This window comes from Passer domesticus, chromosome 2, assembly GCF_036417665.1.
Source record: "Passer domesticus isolate bPasDom1 chromosome 2, bPasDom1.hap1, whole genome shotgun sequence".
Classification (NCBI taxonomy): Eukaryota; Metazoa; Chordata; class Aves; order Passeriformes; family Passeridae; genus Passer; species Passer domesticus.
In genome coordinates, this window is record NC_087475.1 from 16782615 (window position 1) to 16804377 (window position 21763).

Sequence of the window (21763 nt, forward strand, 5' to 3'; positions counted from 1 at the left end):
ATACCAAGTAAACTGCAAAACTGATTACTGGGCTCAAAAAGGCTAACATGCAATTTGTGTTCTTTTTATGTAGATTAAATGCATTCACTGCAGTTCATAGAGCTTAGATACTCAGCAGGGATTCGGAGGGCTGGGTATCAGTCAACCACAGCCAGCCACTAAACCACAGGGCAAAATCTGCTATTGTACATTAGAATAGTCACTTAATCTATCTTAATGGGTGAAATCCCCATGGGACAAATGTATATTAAAATCAGAAAGTTAGTTGTAATGTTTGAGGAAGGTAGCTTTTTTTTTTTTTTGAGATAACACTGTAAAATATTATTAATGAATGTGAAATCTTCTTGAACCTCTTTATGTTTAGCTTTTGAAAATACAACTGCCTATCAGCCCAGCTCTGTGGACTAGGAGAAAACCCAAAGGCATGAGACATTCACCAAAGGGCTGTGCCTGGAATAAACCAGGGAGGAATCAAACAGGATTTCCTTTGGGTAGCTGCTGTCTGATGGGTTTCTCTTGAGAACATAAAACATGTCAAACATGAAAGTCTGGGGACACAGCTACCAGAACACTGGTGCTGTAAACAATAGCAGAGCCACCTTTTGGAAAATAACTCCAATAAAGGTGATTTTTTTTTTTTTTGGCAGTGCCTACTGAAAGGCCATTCTGTATCTGCAGCAGAGCAGAGAAAGCCCAACCTTCTGTCTGCCTTTTTCAAGAACTCTGGGTTACTGGAAACTGAGAAGAAATAACACAACCTTATCCTCTGCTTGAAAAGGTTCCTATTTATTTTGCTTGTGTCTGGGCTCTCCTTGGCCCTTTCTATCTTAGATTCCCCCTACAGAAGCTCCCCCCCCCACCCTTGCTATTTATATCCCATTTAGAGTTAATTGGGACTGCCTGCCATCATGGCTCAGGAATAATTACTTTGCCATAATTAGTCTTAAATCAGGGTTTTTACACCTGTGCTGAGGAAGGCTGATCAAAACACTGGCATTCCTACATGTGGACCCTGAAGTGGTGCTATGGGCAAGGACCCCAACTCCCATGTAAAACCCCATGGGTACAGACTGGGGGAGATGCTTTAGCAGTCATCCATCAACATTATTTAGGAAAATACTTGGTGAAAAACCCTTCTAAAGCCTACAATGTCTGTTTCACCTCAACTGGACATAGGATGAGGTTTTTACCAGCTGCACATGGATGCTGCTGCAGGAGAGCCATTTTTGGGCAGAAACTGCATTATGGTAAACCTGTGCTCCAGAAGTACAATGTGACTTGATTGGTCTGTGAACTAGAAGCGATGCTGTGAGACCTGAGAGACACACTGGGAACTAATGGCATATCCTGACTCATTCTGTTAATGAGACATTTGCAGTAGCCTCCTACTGCACGTATTCCTGTTGGCTGGAATGAGGACCCCAGGCAGCGTGCAGCACTTGACCATGCAGGAAAACTGGATGGCCTTGAAAGCCAGAGCAATAGAAAGCAAATGGCATTCAGTAGTGCTGAATGTCAAGTCTTGCTCTCAGGGCTGGACAAGCACTGCTGATGTAAGCTGAAGGCTCCTGTGTCCCAAGTATGGCAGAGAAGCCTGGGAGGGTCCATCAGGCCAGAATGGCTGAGTCACTGCTAGGAAGTGTTAATGCTCTTCCAGAGCAGGGAGCAAAGGTGTTCCAGCAGAGCTGGGGAAATAGCAGTGCTGCTGTCTTGTGTGTAGGTGAGGCACAGGCCAGGTGAAGATGAATAGTTATGGTTACCCCTTCCTATGGGGAATAAGTTTTTTTTTCCTCTGGGCTAACTTCTGCATGATTACTCCTATGAAATCTGCATGTCTCCAACAGGAGCACGCAGCACAAAAATCTGTTCTATTCACTCAGCTGCCCTGCACATGTACAGACACACTCTCTTCAAGGCATCTCTAGGTGTGATAGAGGGACTGGGGACTGAAGCACCTCAGGTCACTTACACAGCTTGGGTAAGGGACATCTCCACGTTTCTCCTGTGCAGTTCAGGTATCTGGCCCCCATAATCTGGTGCACAGATCAGTCTGCTGGGGCACATGGGCTGCCAGCCAAGATGGATCAAGAGCAAGGGCAGATGCCAGCTCAGGAAAAGTCAGGCATAGTCCTACTGCAAGGAGGGAGTCTGGCTTCTGGTAGCAAAGGCACACGCTGCCTGCAGCACTGGCACCTACCCAGGTGGGAAGGTGGGAGGAAATGGGATCTGGCTCGCTGTGTTGGGAGGCATGGGGGACAGAGTCCCCTTCATGCTCTGCAGCCAAGCAAACACTGCACTCCTGCCACTTCACCGTGATTTGCATGGCAGATCAGAAGGACCAATTTCTCTCTGGATGATTTATCACTCACACCTCAGCTAGTTTTTTTCATAAGGTAAAGAATTTTTCAATGCCTCAGCAACCTCCCTTGCAAGTCTTACCAAAAGCAGGATGCCCAGGGTGCCTCCTGGGTCTGCTGGTTGGCCTTATCTTCACTCACTGTGCCTCTGCACATTTGGTTGTCCTCCAGGACATAGACATGGCTGACATTGTCAGTCACTGAAATTATTTTCCTGGCCTCTTAGAGAGAGTTAATTTGACATGTTCTTTTCTCCTGGCTTCATTCTGTGTTTTCTTTAAGTGAAATACAAATGCAGAGCTTCCATACATAGTCCTTGTTTTCTGTCACAGTCTGTTGCCTACCTGCCATGTGAAAAGTAGGTTTCTGTTTTGATAATTACAGGCTGCCTACAGACTGCATGGCAGGGGTTACATGTTTCTTTCATTCAGACTACCCTGTTTTCAATATAACCTCCCAATCTTTTTCACCTGTGGCCTTAACCTTCCACAAGCAATGAGAAGACCACTAAGAGTTGTGAAGTCTGATTTCCTCCTTGCTTCCATAAGGTCATCAAATTGCATGCATCACATATTGACTGCGTCTGTTTTGCCATTTAATTTTGCTCAATAGCTCTATCACACATGGAGGTAAAGTATGAACATCTGCTTCAGTACAAGAGCTTCAAGACCAGTCAAAGTCATTGTTATAATTTCACCTTAGAAACTTGTAAAGTCTGCATCCACCATTCTACTGGGAAATAGGCATTACTGTAGTCTATGTTTAACAACCCACTGCTTAACCCATTGGTGCACACCAACGTGTCATGAAAAATATACTGGGGTTTTCAGACTACAATAACTTTTCTACCCATAATGTTGAAGAAGGGAAAGGTCTGGAACTTGTAAAAGATTAGGTGGTTTTCAAAAACTCTGCTATTTTTCAGGAAGCATTGAGTTTTAAAGTCCATTTTTGGAAAAATATGAAAACTGGCCTATTACACCATTTAAGTATTAAATATGTTTTAAGTGAGGGATTTTCTTCTGCATATTAAATTTATCTTCCAGACATCACTCCTTTTGGTACTGTAACTAGAAGATGAAATGATAAAAGACACTAAATTACACAGTCTGAGATATTCTGGCTAATGTCTCTATTTTAAAAGCCAATATACACAGTGGTATTTACAACTCTTGCCTGGAGAATGGCTTATCATAATTTTCTTTTATTAAAGATGTTTGAAGTATATCTCACCCTTCTCCAAGGACACAGACGTCCCCAGCAGTAAGGAAATCACATGGCTCCATTTCACTTTGATCCATAACAGGGAAGAAAACTCCAAATGCCCATTGTGGTGCTAGCCAATTGTCATGACTTCAGGTCACAGTCACCATCAGGCTGTCAAAGAATTATAGAACTGTGGAATCATTTAGCTTGGAAAATACCTTTAAGATGATCAAGTCCAACCCCTAACCCAGCGCTGTCAAGTCCACCACTACAGCATGTCTCTAAGCACAACATCTACACTTCCTTTAAATATCTCCAGGGATGGTGACTCAACCATCTGCATGGGCAGCCTGTTCCAATGCTTGGCAGCCCTTTAACTGAAGACATTTTTCCTGCTTTCCAATCTAAACTTCTCCTGGTGCACCTTGAGGCCATTTCCTGTCATTTGTTACCTGAGAGAAGAGGCTGCTCCCCACAGCTGGTTACACCCTGCTTTCAGGTGTCTGTAGAGAGTTATAAGGTCCACCCTGAGCCTCTTTTTCTCCAGGCCAAACAATCCCATCTTCTTCAGCTGCTCCTCATCAGATTTTACTGCAGACCCTTCACTAGCTCCTTTGTTCTTGTCTGGAAAATTTCCTTCCTGAAATCAAAGGCTCAAAACTGAACACAAGATTTGAGATATGGCCTCACCAGTGCCCAATATAGGGGATCAATCACTGCCCTGCTCCTGCTGGCCACACTGTTGCTGATCCAGGCCAGGATGCCATTGGCCTGCTTGGCCACCTGGACACTGCTGGCTCATGTTCAGCTGCCTCCAGGCCCTTTTCCACTGGTTAGCTTTCCAGCCACTCTGCCCTCAGCCTGTAGCTCTGCATGGAGTAGTTGTGGCTCAAGTGCAGCACCCAGCACTTGGCTTTGATGAACCTCGTACAACTGGCCTCAACCCACTGGTCCAGCTTGTCCAGATCCTATCCAGTATACCCATCCAGTATGAGCAGCCAGTTTCTCCAGAATTCTGTGGAAAACAGTACCAAAGGCTCATCAGCCTCTGTTGAAAAGTGCTCCATGCCTTGACTGTGATAGTCAAACACCTTTTTGGAGTGTATTTAGGTGCAACATAGATAGAAATAATTGACAATAGCTTATGTGCATCATCACTTGTAAGGGATGATGTCAGCTCCAACAGGTTCATGCAACACTTGATTTACATTATAGTTTACTGCTGGTTCTTGGGATTAATAGTGGTATGCACTTAAATATGTGATATTTACCAAGATTGCTACAAATTCACTGTTACCTGCTTTTTCATGGTCATTGCTAAATGACACATCCTGCCTTCTGAGACTTTCTGATCCTGATAACAATGAGGTTGAATGCAGGACTGTGCTGGTTTTGGCTGGGGTAGAGTTAATTTCCTTCACAGTGGCTGGTATGGGGCTGTGTTTGGGATTTGTGCAGAAAACAGGGTTGATGATATAGTGTTTTTGTTGCTGCTGAGAGGGCTTACACAGAGCCAAGACCTTTTTTCCTTTTCTTACTGCTATGCTGGTGAGGAAGTTGGGGGTGCATAGGAGGGTGGCAGGAGAGAAACAGCCAGGACAGGTGACCCCAGCTGAGCAAAGGGATATTCCAGACCATCTGACATCATGCAGTACAGGAAATGGGGGAAGAAGGACGAAAGGGAGGACATTTGGAGAGATGGAGTGTGTCATCCCAAGTCACTGTTACGCGTGGTGGGGCCCTGCTCTCCTGGAGATGGCTGAACATCTGCCTGCCCCTGGAAAGCAGTGAATTAATTCCTTGTTTTGCTTTGCTTGTGTGCGTGGCTTTTGCTTTCCCTATGAAACTGTCTTTATTTCAACCCACAAGTTTTCCAGCTTTTACCCTTCCATTCTCTCCCTGATCCCACTGGTAGGGCTGTGAGTGGCTGTGTGGAGCTTGGCTGCTGGCTGGGGTTAAACCACAACAAGGAGGTAAAAGAGTTCTTTGTAAGACAATAAAAAAATTGAAACAATTTGACTTCACGCAAGTAAATTACATGGGTTGTGCTACATTAATGTAAAGAAAATATGCATACACCAGATAATTGTGATGCTACATCAAACAAACATATTAAGGAAAAATGAGTAACGTGGGCTTGGAAACTTAGAAGTACTGTGACACCTTCTGTATCCTTTTGCTGATAAAGGATACAAAAGGACTTGTCACGAATCCAGTTATCCATGCCCACAGAAAACCATAAAACCCCTCTGACACGAGCCAAAATTGTGTTTTCAAAAACAAAGGTCTCTCATACTTAAAGTCCTTTCTGGGAGCTATTCCAGATCTAAATGGAGTGTCACTAGGAAACAGGAAAGCTTTCTTTCCCAGTGCCATGGCCCTTTCATTTCTCTCCCTGTAAGATTAAATTTGAACATTGCACAGTTGGATTCTCTGCTTTCCCATCTTGTGCCATGCTTGTGGTGAAAGGCTGCCACGTCCAAACAGCAGTTCTTTGCTCCCTGTTTGCATTTCTTTGTATGGCTGCAGGATAAAAGCCTTAGGCCATGTGATGTTATGTTTAAAGCAACTGGTAACTGGTCCAGCATTACATCTTTCTCATCTTGCCACATGGCCATGTAGCGTTCTGTGGAAATTCTTGTGTGCATGAAGGAAAAAAAAAAAAAAACCCCAACGAGTGAGCGGGTTGGATTTTTTAGATGATGGTGACCTTTATGGTTTAGTTTTCTGGTTTTAAATGGTGGCTGTTCAAAGGAATGTTAAAGTAAATCCTGAGAGATGGGATAAAAGTCAGAGGGCAGGGGAAGCTGTTGGGGGTGCAATACAAATTCATTTAGCACATTGCTCTGCAATTTATCACTGAGGTCTCACCTCCATATATGTGTTGTGTGCTGCATATTTAGGGACAGGGATGAAGTACAGTGGGGAAAATGGCTTCCCTCTTCCTCGTACAGACAGTTTTATAAACTAGGATTTATTTACTGGCACACAGTATTGCTGTCAAGACATCTAAAAGTATTTTGACCCATAGATTTTCATTGAAATAGGGGTAGGCAGCTGGAGTTGTGCCTCCCTCAGAATGACATCTGAAAGGGGTGGCCTGGTGGCAGCATGCTTGGACTTGCTTCACTGCCCCAGTCTTGGCTTTTCCATGAAACACCTAGTGTTTTGCAAATAACAACCAAAGTACAAAGTGGCATTTGTGAGGAATGATAACTGCAACAGAACTTTGCAAAAAGATGGATATTTAACTGCTTGGTTGCTGAGCGCTTGCCTGCAGAGTCTGGAGGGGCACAGTACGCTGCCAGGTCACTTGCTCTGGCTCCACAGTGGGAATCACAGAGGAATACACTGTGCCAATTCCCAGTGGGCTCAGTGCCTTGTGGGTGGGTTGTGAAAAGAAAGGTCCCCTTACCATGAGATCTGCACATGTGCAGGGGGTAGGCAAAATCTGCTTATAACTGGATTGGGAAAATGGGGGAGAAATAAAAGGAAGAGGGTTTGCAGAAAGACATAAGTCACAAGTCACAGCTTGTATTTGCCTAACCAGCCCCAGATGGGAGAGATTTGTAGCTGTGGTGGCTAAGGAAAGTTTTCAAGAGAAATTTTAAAAGACAGGAACAATGGGGTTTGCAAACCTGAAGGATTTTCCTACGCATGGGGGGATGCGTGAAAGTGACTGACGGGGAAATGCATTTCAGGAGAAAAGTGTAGACCAAGGACAGAAGGAAGGAGCTTGAAAAGCTAAAGAACATTGAAGACAAATGTCTGTGCTTTGCTATGATAAATGGCTGCACAGTCTGCTCTGAGCTGCACATGGCTGAGGAGTGATGGCCGGCTTGCATCACTCCACTTGGTAGTCACTGGGGCAGTACCACCACCACTTTCCCTCCTTTCTTAAACCCCTGCTCTTAGTAGAGCACAAGCAAACAAACAAAAGTGTCCTATTATCTCATCTTTAGAGATTTGTTAAGATCTGGCTCAGAATCAGAGATTTTTACAGAACAAAACTTTGTCCCTCTAAACTCCATTTAAATTCCATTTCAATGGGTAATGCTATTGATTCTTTCACTAAAAATTCAGAAGGAGCTGCCGTTAGAATAAGTTCCATTTTCTGGATTATAGAGTGTGCTTAAATCTGTCTGTGGCTATATTTATTACAGTTCCTTTTTTTCAACTTGCTTGAACTCTGAAAGGGGAAGGTCAACTGATACAACCTCATAAAATCCCAGTGCAAATGTAGGGACTGTCAGGAAATTTCGTAAGTTTAGGATTTCTGGCATTTCAAAAAGAGAAATTGATTGTCCGTTTCCCATTTGCCTGGAACAGGTGAATGAAGATACTTCTGAAGCAATAATTTATTGTGTCTTCAGGGATTTAGTGGAGCATTTATGAATATAGTCCAGAGTCTCTTGACATTGGCTGCTTGATATGTTATCACATATTTTACACAGGAACTCGAAGAGCAAACCTGGCTTTCTGTATGAAGTCATAAACACTAGAAAGCCTTGTGCACAATGAAACGGGCTACCAGGTGGTGCATCCAGGGGGGCTTTAAGCTCTTCTTTAAGCCCTCCCTGACCCCTTGCTACTCTGATCTGTTCCATCTGTGGGATATGCACCAACACCTGACCTTTCTGTTGGATGCCCCACTCTGCTCCACAGCAATAGACTCATGTAAGTGAGAGAGGAGATGGGGACAGGCTGAGCACACCTCTATGACCTGAGAGGGATGGGGCAGCAGCACTCACAGGAGGCTGGAGACATGTCCCCAGTTTCATTCTGGAGACATGTCCCCAGTTCCATTCTGAAGACGTGTTAAATCATCGGTCAAATGGAGGCTGCAAATTGATATCTGCAGCTGACAAGGCTCAGGAGGAAATTCCTTTAATTATTCTAGGAAGAGCATGATTAAAGGAGGTGAGAGGGGCAGGTGTGCAGGGTGAGGGACAGCATTTTTGTCACGTCTGGGAGCAATCCCACCATGACACAGTAGTCTGTCTATCAGCCTTGATTCTGTGAGACTTTAATTAAATGAGACAGTTAAGTTCCTATAGCATAAAAGTTTCCAGATTTTGGGGAAGATGATTCTGGCACCTTGAGGCAATAATGTGCTGGATATGTCCTGCAATGCAAATCAGTGGGACACAGTGCAGAATCAAGCCCATTGTGTGCTAAGGTCAAACCTTAGCACTCATATGTTGAACAAGACTCTTCTCTCTTCCTCCTTGCTGTGATGTTCACTTTTGACCGTGATGTGGACAGGGAAGTGAAAATATACATAAGCATTTCTTACTAATGGAACAGTTTAAGTTATTCATACTTCAGAGGAGCCTAGGAAATTTGGCTATTAGATGTTCCAGGGTACTTCAGAACTTGCATCCTAAAATTCTCCTGCTTTAATGCTAATGATTCAATTTAAAAACAAAATTACTTAAATCAGAGTATGGTCAGCTTCCATACTAAGTATGGTCAGGTTCAGAAGACAGCACTGAAAGCGCAGTAATAAATGTCAGGCTGGTTCAGCCATGTGTGTGTGCTCACATTGAACTGGTGCACACAACCAGGAAAAGTATGAAGCAAAGGCTGAAGTGGCCCCCTGGATGAGTTGGAAGAGTCCAGCATGAAACCTGTATCCATGTCTGAACTTCATCAGAGAGATCTCACCTTGTCTCTACGTAGCATATACAGGTCTGAAATCCTAGACTCTGGTTATTCATAATCTGTAGCTATTTAAAATCTGTAGTCCTAGGTAGCTTGCACCCAAGAGTAACATAAAAAAAAAGCAGACAAGTCTTCTGAACTAACTTTTTAAGCCCTGGGAAAATCCTGCAAAAATGAGAGTAGGAGAAGGGAATAAAAAGCAAATGAGAAGATGACCAAGAAGGCCTTAAAATAAAGCTTTGGGCCAATAGTTTAGAAAGCCAAGGGAATGATGCAGGAGACACTGAACTGGTTATCTTGGCATTGATCCCAGGCACAGTTCAGGGAAAGGCTGATTGGGGATGCAATCCATAAAAAGAACTGAAAAGACGAGAGCATTAGTAACGCCAATCAACATCACTTTATGGAAAACAGGTTTTGTCAAATATACTTGATAGCATGTTTTTAGTAGAATCACAAGTCTGGACGTCACAAAAGATAGTATTGTAATAAAGTACCTACATTTTTGTGTTTGGGGGAAAAGAGCACTAAGCAAAACCAGTGCAGCTTCTATTCAAAGAATGAGTAATGTGAACAGAGAAATTGAAAAAGTTGGGAGTAGGGAAGGGTAATCCCATATAGTGTGGTTTTAGTGGAGTCCAATGGGTACCTATTTTAGATCTAATGCTATATAATATAGGTTTTATAACCTGACCAAAAGACCTGCTTCTCTGTTGATGAAGGCTGATGTAAACCACATGCACTTTCTTGTAGACATAGGTACAGTTATGAATTTAGAAATAAATGGAGCAGATCAGGAGTGTAAGATGGGTGGTTTTATTCTGGAAATTTGTGGTCTTAAAGCAGAGCTGGAAGTAATTTGAGATAAATTATAGAACATGTTTCTTCTAGTAAAATTGTTTAGCAACAAACAGGTTTCAAGAGCACTGAAACAAGTAGAAATAGAGAAACGGTATTATCCCTACACACAATGAAATTATCTTTCTGAAGTAGCATTACCATTACACTGCATCCATTAAGTGGTGTACAAACCTCAGCTGGGATCAGGAGGACTTGAAAAGTTCCAAGAAAGATCTGTGTGCTCTTCCAGTACAGGCTGAAGCAGCATGAGCTGATTAGTGCACACAGAAGTTTAAGACAAAAGCCTTTACGCTCTCTTTAAGAAGACATTTCTGCTGGCAGAGAGCATCTTAAGATGACAGAAAAGCACGAGATGCTCTGGTGCTTCATCTGTACTAGAGAACTGGATGGGCCTGAAAACAGTAGGAAGAAAACAAGGTGGGTAAATGATTTCCTCTCTGGAGTCAGCTTAGGATGAATCTGCAAACATTTGTGTAAACTTCAAGTAACTGAGATAGGCAATTCTATGATGTAGCCAGAAGGTTCAGAAACAATTAAAAGAGGTGTGCTCTGCCCCTCCACCCTCCCACCCACACATACATATTCAAAGTTAAACCCACTCTGTAAAATAGTGTTGGAGAGCAATGACCACTTTTCCAAGACTCTGGGGATGTTAACTCTACTGCCTTGAAATAAATTAACCACAAAATGTGGTGCTTTTGCAATTTTTACTCAGTTTGCAATGTGCTGATGAAATACTGATATACCTAGGGACGTACAACATGAAGAAATGGGCTCCAAAGTTTCTCATGACACAGCCCAGCAAAACATTGCTAGAGTGGCCTTAATGGGATCCATACCAGAAGGGCTCGTTCATACCATCAGTGGTTTGCAGAGCTGCTTCTCAAATGACTCGTTAGTTGCCTTTTACAAAATAAAAAAATCTCAGTTCTACAAGTTATTGTTTTATACAAAGAATGGGCAAGAAACACACTGCAGAAAATAACAGCAAACAGACGTTGTGCTACGTGAGACATACAGCTCGTTTTAAACACTTTGTTGTTGTTGGTCTTAAAGTGCATCGGTTGTTTTTAATGATTATTTTGGTGCACAAAGGATGAAGCCACAGAACATTGCTTTCTCTGGAAACAAAAAATCCCCTAAAAACTCTTGCTGAGAGGCTCCTTCCGTGGCAGCTATGGCCATGGGGAGGGACCCACTATAGTGAAACAACCGTGGTACCAACCCCAGCAAAGGCAGTAGCAGGCTCTGAGCCCTGAAAAGGGCTGGTGTCCCAAGCACACACCAATGGGTTACACTAGGCACCCAGGATTTCCCTCCACTGTTAATAAAATAGGAAAATGGCAATTGCTCTGGGCTGATTTCTGTGTAATTCATAAGATACAGAAACACATGGAGCAGAGAGAGATGAGAACAGACATGGTTGCAACCAAAAAGCATCTCTACACAACCAATCTTCATCAAACTGGAGCTAACAGCTTCTGTATTTGAAAAACAAAATACATTTTTTTCTGCATATGTATCGTGTCAGATGACTATATAGGTATAAACAAGCCTGCAGTGTCGTATTGTCCATAAATAAATACTTAGTAAGTTCAAAGCAGGGCTGGATTCGTACAGCAACACTCTCCTAATCTGTATTCGGGTCTCAAGCGTATTATCTGTAATTTACAACCAATTTAAATGGCATTAACAGCCTTCCCCTTATGGGAATTTAAATTTGCATCCTACCATTGAATTAAACACTGATTGCATATTTTCTATAGGGGACGTAATGCTCTTTGAAGCTTGTTTTGAATAATAAAGCATCTATTCATGCACATGGTGCAATGTGTTTCTTTGTCCTGAATGTAATTGAAGTAAAATGTGAGTTAAAGGGATTTTTCCTCTAGCCACAGGTTTGTTGATTACCATCTATTTTCATCTATTCAAGATTTTAAAAAGGAGAAGAAAAATACAGTAATCTCTTCCTGCATTTGGAACCTCATTTACCACTCAGAGCTTTCCTGAGAGCATCTGAGATGAACAATCAGAAGGTCAAGTTTCAGTCCATCTTTGAAGGAGGAGAAGGGGAGAAAGGAACAAAACAGTGCCTTACCCTTCTGAAAAGAAAAATATGAAAGAAAAAAGTAAATAAATATCACAAAAAGCAGAGGGAAGCAGACAACACCACATCTAACCTGCAGGAGACAGATCTTACCTACCTGTCAGGTAGCTGTTCTCTATGCTGTCAATCACTGAAAGGCAGGAAATCCACAGCAACAATGACTTCAAGATTAAGGAAGCGAACAGGGTGAAATAAAACTGTTGACCTTTTTTGTTTGATTTGTAAGGGAGGAATAACTGAAACAAATAATAAACATGACTTACTTCTCCCTGGATGGAAAAAACAAGCAGAAAGGGTTGAAGAAAAGGGAGTCTAGCTGGTGAGTGTGTGATTTGCCCTCAGCGTGGCTGGGTCCTCCAGCCACAGCCACCTTGACAGGGAGAGGCAGCATGGGAGCACTTTCAGACCAGTGGGTGACCTGATGCCAGGAGTGGGTGACCAGCTGCAGCAGGAGTGGTGGAAATGTCCCCCAGCATGGCCATCCCTGTGACCTTCTCTTGTCCTGTGCAGCTCACCAGGCTGGAAAGCTCTGCTTGCTGATGATGCTCAGTACACTCAGCAAGCCATCTGGAGAAACTGAGTTCTCTGCTAGTTCTCCTGTGCCAGGGTACAGCTACAAATGAGTTAGGGAAAAAGCCTCTCAAAATCTGGTGGATTTTGAGAGAATTTTTCCCCTATTTTCCCCTAAAGGTGATCTTCATTTCAAGATGCAGGCAGGCCTGAGTCTAATAAAGCTGTTGTGGTGTTGATAGCTCTGATATTCATGATCTTGGCATTTATTCAGAAATTACAGAGAAGACAAAACACAGTTGATACGTTTGGCATTTATGCATGATATAAGTAATTGTTTAGAGTGATTTTTTAAAATTATTTTTTACCAATGTCTGGTTTCTACATTCTTGAAAAAGCAGGGGCCACTTCTACTGAAACCCTTGTTTTCCTTCAGTTCTCCTCAGGAAAGCTTTAGAAAAATCAGAAACTACTGGAAAACCAGAACTTTATGATGATTTGTGCCTTTCCCCATCTTAAAAGGTGATTTTATGAGTCATTGAGGAACAAACACTGCTTAAAAACACTGCCGACTGTGTTTTAGGAAGAGGCAGGGAGGATTGCAGGCCGTGGCCTTGATCCCATTAGGACGAAATGTCACACCAGCAACAATAACTGTATCTCTGGCCTTAGCCAGTTGCTCAAGATTTCTTTACAGGCTATCTTAAAGTGCTGCAGTTAATATTGTATTGGTGCTATAAAAGCAGGCACCGCCAACGCCTCTGTTGTGCGTGTAACAAACATCAAAGTCCGCTGCAGCCACACCGCCTGCAGATAGTGAGAAGGCCTCGAGATAGTGAGGGACATAAAGACTCTCTTTCTTCTTTTACTTCCCAAAACAGTTTCATCATATCATTTGCACACAAGAGGCCACAAATGGTCCCTGGGCACCTTGGGGGTAATTGCCATGTTGTTCAATTTGCCTCAAATGAACGACTCAGGAATGATAAACGCTCTTTTATAATAAGCTCGCTACCGCTGGTACGTAGTACGGGTGGGATACCCTGGGCCCTGACCCTCTGCCAGAAAGTCATCCTCCCTCTTTATATTTGCAGAGACAAGGAATCTCAGGGGCAAAGGAGGTTTATTAGCAGGCACATACCCATCTGTGGGCTGCAGCCCCACAGGCACTTTGTGTTAATGCTGTGCCCTCGAGGCTGCTTGCTACCATAGCACGACACAGAGAGCCGGAGCAAGAAATGATGCCAATGGGAAGCTCGTGTGGCTGGGAAGCCTATGTGGGTCAGAGGAAAACACTGTCAATTCCTCGCACAAAATAAAGCTTAAAGTGAATTAGACCTTCATGATTTCTAACCCTGGCTCAGGGAGAGTACGGGCAATGCTGGCTGCTCCTGTAAAGCTATCCATGCTCCTGACTCAAGGCTAACTGCAGTCCACCGCTGTCCCAGAGCTGTGTGCAGGCTGGCACAGCCACCCAGCCCCACAGCCCCTGCTGAAACTTCCTCTTCTCCTGCCCACAAAGGGAACTGGGGTCCTCCTTTCCTCAGCACAGGATGAATTAATAATTTTTATGGGGTGGATTCACTGTATTCATTCATTTAAAGGCCAAGCTTTGGTTGCTTTTCTCTCCAAATGTGCTGCCCCAGTCCTGTGGAAAGGAGGTGTGGGTGCCAGGCATTTGGGGCACCTGAGCAGTCCAGCTGACCTTCACCATTTCTCCTTGGTTTTTTCTAGGAATAAACAAGGGCTCAGGCCCAATTTGCTTCACATGTATGGTAAGTACAAGTCCAAGTTGGGGATGCTGGAGTATGTATTGTCCATCCACCAGCAGTCAAGGACAGTGTGCAGTAACTCCACTACAGATCCACATTTTAAAACAGCTTAACCTCAGCAATCCTACCAGAGCTGGTTGAGGAGCTTGTGCCTTGCTTCATGTTTGGTACACTTTGCCACACTGGGGAAATGCCAGTGCAGAGTGACATGAGCAAAGAAAACAGACAAATCCTCAGGTGCAGAAGTTGCTGCTGGGGCTTTTCAGGGTGCCACACACAGCTACTCCCCAGCATCTTTGTTAGTGATGTGGAAATAAATGTGAAATCAGTGCTGATAAAACACCCAGAGAAAGGCAGGAGAGTAAATAAAGCAGAAAGGCTGGCTGAATCACACAGCCTGCTGCACCCAGACAAGCAAAATGCATTTTACTGTGGGCTAATTGGAAATAAAAGCATGGTCCTGAGAGTGATACCTGGGAACGAGGGAGAATGGCAGGAAATTAGTCAGCCTTGAAAAAATGATGGCAGTCACGTTGGAGCTAATAAAAATGTGGCAGACTTTTCCTAAACCATGGAGAATTGCTAAAAGTTTGGATGAAACTGCACAGAATGACGATGGACTGATAGTTATGGGCATCTTCTAATTCCAATGGGATGCCTTGCAGTACTCCCAACCAGGATGTCTGGTCTGCTATAGAGGGATAATTCAGTGACATTTATATAGGAGGATGGCTTCAGCAGATCTGATGAGTTCTGCTGGTGTTAGGCTTTATTCATCTCTGAAATTGCCACACTGCTTTAAAATCTGCTATAAATAAATAAAAAAGAGAAGGGGCTGAGCTTCCATAGCAAACCCTCTGCCTGCTTTCCAGGCCTCCACAACATGAATTTGTTTGTAAAGAAAAAAAATATCAGGACAAAGGTGACAAAGCAGACTCAAACATCACCATTACCATAGCAACAGTGGCATTAGCCTGACACAGCAGCAGAAGCCAAAATACACCCTTGCACAGAATACTGTGCAAGTTAGGAAATTGCTAGCTCTGTATGGAACACAAGACAAACAACCAAAATATAAATGACTATAGATTTCTCAGTAAAATTATTAATTGCTATTTAAAAAATACACTTTCTGCAAGTAAATAGTATCTTAATAATCTCTAAAATTGATTTCCCTTGACATGAACAGCAGAAAAAAAACAATTGCAAGTTGTGTATGTACCACAATATGGAGCAGCATCTTTGCCTGGAAGCTGAAACTATTGAGGCAGCAATGTTGTAGGGGTTCCCTGACTGCCTTTTTGGCTTGCCTCTGCCTGCAGTGCATTCGGTGGCGTGACTAACATCTGTCACATGTGGTTTGCTCTCTCTCTCACCTGCTCTTTGGGGAAGGACTACGTGTACAGGGGAGTATTTTTCGTGGACTTTCTTTTTTTTTCTTTTAATGCACACACCAGGCTGCATTTAAACGGGAAAGTTCAAGTCAAATAAATACACTATATGCATGAAGAAAAAAAGGATTTCTTAGCCCTCTATGGGATTTTGTACTGCAGCCTCAGATATAAAAGGACTGAGAAAATTCTCTCTCTTGCCCAGATGAGTTTAGAAGAGACAGCTTGCTCAGTGCAGAGCATGAACTTGCAGAAACCATAATATTGGGCAACTGTGCTTATCGTGGTGCTTTGTGGGTGGGTTGGATGATGGGTGGCAGCAGTGCCTCCCATGGGCAGCCTGGCAAGGGGCACTCAGTGGTGGGTGGCCGGGCCCCAGTGTCTCACTGCAGCAGCAGCAGCTCTGCTTGGGGAGTTCAGGGGAGCAGCATCACTGCTATCACTGCTGCTGTTCCCACACAGCCATCGTGCTGTTTTAGGCACACTGGACCAAGGCTCTAGAGATAATTCTGTACATCTTGAGACTCTGTTTAGTCTTTGGGTACTAGGACAGAGGGCAGAGGAGTGTGTCTGACGTGTTTGCAGCAGGCTGTTTTCTGAGGGAATGCGAAGCTGCAGCCCTCCATCTAGGGAACAGCCCGCAACCCATTGCCACATCCAGCTGGAAGCTGCATCTACAGGGTGGGGACTTAAGTAGGAAAAAACCCCAACCCAATGTAGACCAGTGTGAAATAAAATTGCTCTCCCCCACCTCTTCTGGAGGCAGACACTGAGGGTTGCTGACAGAGTGCTGGGGTTGCAGTGTCCTCATCCCAGCAGGCAAGCCAAGGGCACTGCTGTCACTCAGACCTGGCAGGGCAACCATGAGCAGCTCCTGGCAGCCCACAGGGCCACTTGGCCTCCTGCCTGCATTTTCCCTGCCTGTGTTCTCTCCCTGCCTGACTGCCCCTGAGCCCAGGAAGTCCCACACTGCTGCAATCCAACATTTTCATGTAGCAGCAGCTGAGCACACACGGGCTGGGCGCTGCAGGCAGTGTTCAGAGCACTCCCAGGGGGACACAGGGAGCGGGATGTACTGCGGAGAGAGATGGGTCCCATTTCCCTGGACCATCAAATGAGCCCAGAGCTGGAGCAGGTAGCCAGTCAAAAAGCATCAGTCCCACCAATAAAACAAAGAAAATGTGGCAGTAAAGGTAGATTTTTTTCCCATTTCAAACTGTAAAATTGTCAGCCATCTCTAGGTGCTCTTAATCACACACTGCACTCCTGAAATGTGTTCAGACACAGTGGAACAACAGTGACTTGCTCTGCAGCACAGCCAGCCACCAAGATTCCTGGGGACAGAGGGCTCTCCTAATTAATTTAAAGGGATGAATAACACTTGTGCTAGTCCTGAGACAGAAAGCCAGACCCCCAAAGTTGGGCAACTCCATCACTTGCACTATGATAATGCCAACAGTACTGGGATAAATCCAGACAGGAAAAGGAGGTGCTATCAGGTTTATGTGGCTGTTTTACATCCTCTTTTATGGAGCATTTTTCTTACATTATGCACATGTGCATTTAAACTGGTTCCAAAGCAACAAATGCTTTTTCTTTTTATTTAAGTTTGGCTTCATATCTAGAGACCATTCCCCTTCACAGGTGTGATGGAGATGGGTTAAATTGGATTCAGCCCTCACAGACAGGAATTTATGTTGTCAGAAAGAGATGCTGAGTACAAACTTGGTAGTGTTTGATGGAGGCAACACACACAACTTTTGCAAAAGAAAATAAATTTACAACATCTAAATCCAACTATCTCTCTCTTTTCTGAGATAGTTATAACTACCATACACATATAGGACTTTTTTTATAGAATTGTTAGCTTGACATGTATTTTTGTTGTAATGAGATTGCAACATATCACTTTCATTTGCAGTTAGATCCTAACATTGGTCAGATGTTCGTAAAAGACAGCAGAGAAATGAAGAAAAGAAGGTAATGAAAGTTGACTTGTACTATTGGCAGTAAGCTCCCGTTGGTCACCAAACCTAAAATCTTCTATACTTCAAAAAATTTCCATAATCAATTCATTCTGTGAAATTACTTTTTTTTTCCTTTTTAAAAATACTAGATAAACCAGAGGCATTTTCCCCCAGGGGATATAAATTCTTTTAAAGACTCAGCCTTCTCAGGGGCTTATTGCAGAGTGCTGCCTGCCTAGGGAGACAAATACCATGTCCTCTTCAAAGTTGCATGAAGATAATTTCAGCTTTCAGTCAGGGAATTAGGAATCAGCCCATCATAAATGTTTAAGCTGCTTCCATCTTTTTCAAAAAACATCTGTTTCTCAAGCAGATTACCACAGCTGATAAAAATGCTCTTTTATTTTAATAATCTAGAATAAAAAGGGAACATGAGCTGCTGGGGAAGGGATGACGGTTGCTCTTCCCCTCATCTGCATGAAGCACAGAAATACCTGGAAGGGCAGGCCATAAAAGCCAACCAGCCTTTCCCAGAGGAGCAAGATCTGCTCTGCAGGATACATCTGCAGCATAAGCTAACCTGTCAGCCATCAGTGGCCAAAGCCACTCAGAAGTGGAAAGGCCTTCAAATGGAGAGTTATTTAAATCCCTTAAAATTACCCATTTTCTCCTTCTCTGTGTCTGTCATGTCAAACATTTCCCATTTTTGAATTGGCCTTTAATAGCTCCAGAGAGCATCATGTTGGTGCTGCAGGGTAGTGGAGGGGGAAGGAGCCAGGGCCAGCCTCCCTGGGGAAGCAGATGATTTCCACCAGCAGCTGGGTAACACAAAGCAGCCCATCCTTGGGTCCCACAGTCTGAGGTCACTGATGTTCCAGTTGGCAATACAACCATGAATGTGGGACCTTTCCAACTGTCAGGCCAGGAAAGTGACCAGGAGACCAAGGTTTGGTTTCCTGTTTTGTGGCTGGGAGGGTTGGCTAGTCTAACAAAGCCAACGCCATCATGGCTGTTTGCTTTGCACCCTCCAGGCTGTGAGTTGGAGCTGTGTGCAAGAAGGGGCTGGATGAGAAATGACACCTTTTGGTATTTCTGCAGCTGTTTCCAAGCAAGCCTGTGAAAACCAGAGCCCACATCCAGGTGCTCCAGCCAGGGTGATGATGAGGAGAAGCGGCAGGAGCACTTCCCAGCCCCGGGCTCTGGGATAACTTCAAGGTCTTCCGAGCATCCCTGGATGGAGGAAAGATGCTACTTTCCTATTCAAGATTTGTGAAACCCTTTTCCCAGATGTCTCAAATCCAAAGCAAACTAGGACCTTTTTTGAAAATTGAGAGCACAAAGAAACCCATGCTCACTGCTCTCCACATTCTGATATGGGATTTCAAATCACCTCTGATATGAGAGTTTAGATTAGGATGCAGAAGTCCACATAAACGGCTTTCCACTGGTGTTGCATTGTACTCCCTACCCTAGGAAGAGTTTATTCGATAACAATATCAGGTTTTTTACTTATGAAGATAATAAAGGGTATTTCTTAGCTCTGGACAGCAAAATGCAGGTGTTTCACACACTGGATATACAGCAATGACATAGTACCCAGTCTGCCCTGAAAAGAGAGGTGGAGGATTGTATAAATATTCCTGGCTTCTCATTCCTCTGCCAGAAATGATAAAATGGAAGAAGATATATAATTTATCTTTTATATACCTTTCCTATAAACCTTTCCTTGGGGTTTCTCTTACTTTAATATTTTTGAATGTTTTCACATTAATGTGCTCAGAATTTTGGGGGAATTTGACACAGAGTTTATTTTCCAATTATTTTTCCTTCTTTGTGGTTTTTCACAAAGAAATCTTTTAAAATGTATAATATATTGGAAAGCTACACAGCATTGTAGAAAGGTGGCTGAGAAAAGAGGAAGCAAAAGGACATTGGCTCTTATGCAGAAGCTACCCCTATAGGGTGAAAGAACTTTCCCCTCCTTGCAGAAAAAAGAGACAGGAGAATATTATCTCCCATTTTTTCTCCACAGCCCCCCTTGGGGAAGATCTTTTCCAAGATCTTATCACAAAGAAACCATTGGGGTTCAGCCACTTAACCAAGCAGGTGTGCTCATGTGGCTCCAGGCATCTTTTGGTGTGTGGTAACACTGCTGCTTCCTCATCCCCAGCTTGGGTATGTGGAGCCAGGGATGGATTGATGCTGAGAGATGAGTGGCACCTGGCTACTCACTGTCCCTACTGTCTTGAAACTGCAGCAAGTGGCCTGCCTGGTGTCTGGATCCCACTTAAACCAATATTAAATATTTAATATTTTATGAGGCCATGGAATGGTAACTCAGCCTGGCACAGACCTCCAGAAGTGCCTACCCCAAAGTCAGACTAGCTCTGGGATCAACACCAGACTGCTCAGGAGTTGGTTTTCAAAACCTTCATGGCTGGAGCCAGCACAAGCTTGTGGGGCAACCTCCTCCACTGCCTGACTTGCCCTCGTACCAGCCTGAGTCTCTTGTTTCAAGCTCTGCTCTCCTACCCTACCCCACCACAGAGACCCTGGCTCCACTCTGATGACCTTCCTGTTGGCACTGGGCAGCTCTTGGGTCCTCCCAAACCTGTCCCTTCTCCAGACTGTACAAGTCCAATTCTATCAGTTTTCACTTAAAACAACTCAGGGATTCAAAATACCACCATAAATAAAATCCAGCTTCTACAAAAACTCAGGTTTTTCTCTGGTTATCTCTGGTTTATCTATGGCACCTCCATCATTGTTTTTCTAAATGATCACAGTTACAGGTATAGTTCTGCTATAGTTAAAAAATAATTTTAAACCTTCCTTAACCAGAAAACCTATGTTTCATCTTTGGATCTGTATCTCCAATTTTTCCAGTGAGCTAAGAAGGACTGGCCTTTGAGGCTGTGTAGTGAAAGGAGTACAATCCTGACTATTTCCTGCCAGACCCCATGGAAAGGGAGAACAGCAGAGGAGATTATTCATTATTTCTCAATGAAACATGAGAAAAATTTTACTTTTTTCATTGAGCAGAATTGTTGCAAAACTCAATTTTAGCCTGAGAATTGCCAAGGCTGCCTTAAACACATGAAACTGGCTTTTTGAACATATGAAAGGACAATCAATCAGTTCTCAATCCAGCCATTGCAATCTGACAGAGATGTAAGGAGGATGGTGTAAAGAAAGTATACTGGAAATAATCTTTAATTACAAAATTAACCAACAACAACAGATGTCATGTCAAGTGAACCTTTGGAAATGTATGCAAACAGGTGAAAAAAAGGAAAATGAAACATAGCTCCGTAAGTGAATTAAGGGAAGTCTTTAAATGGCTTAATAATAGGAACACGTTGAGAAGCAGTGAGGTTAATATGGAAATTACATAAAGCAGTGGGGGGTCTTGGACTAGATTTATTGTGCATACTAATTGGAGGACACTGAATACCAGATAATAGCTGAAGGATGGGGCTTCCGCTCTGTCAACATCCTCTTCTTCACAAAGGATGATCCAGCAGAATTTAATAGCTTCACAATATCGCTGAGCGTGACACTTTAATAGGTAACAAAACGCTGCATTTCAGCATTGTGCACAGGGAAACCACAAGGAAGTGAGAGTGGAAGGGGATGACACTGGAGGCCTCGCTGGCAGCTGCCAGATCTGAAAGCAGCACAATTCTCCCAGCCTCTCCCAGCCTGAAAAAGAGCCCAAGTGATATCTGAGGTGATATTAAAGCAAGCTTTAAAATAATAGCACAAATAATTGGGACAACAAATGTCTTGTAATTCTTTTAATCCTTATAACCTTGCAATGACTGAGCAAGCTCAAGAACTAGCTCATTAAAACCTGAAAGTTAATTGGAGCAGGAAAAGCAAGCAGCTCTTACTGGTCCCTACTGCCCAAGCTGAGGTAAGTGCAGAA

General features: G+C 43.5%; 2 long non-coding RNA genes across 2 annotated transcripts in view; one reads left to right on the forward strand and one right to left on the reverse strand.

Moving 5' to 3' along the window:
- Positions 1-21763, reverse strand: part of LOC135293426 (uncharacterized) — an 82207-nt gene that overhangs the window by 16195 nt on the left and 44249 nt on the right. The gene's annotated exons all lie outside the window — the stretch shown is intronic.
- LOC135293424 (uncharacterized) lies at positions 13317-20810 on the forward strand. Its single transcript, XR_010355551.1, has 4 exons — positions 13317-13725; positions 14440-14480; positions 17790-17848; positions 18934-20810. It is a non-coding gene; the product is annotated as an uncharacterized LOC135293424 (long non-coding RNA).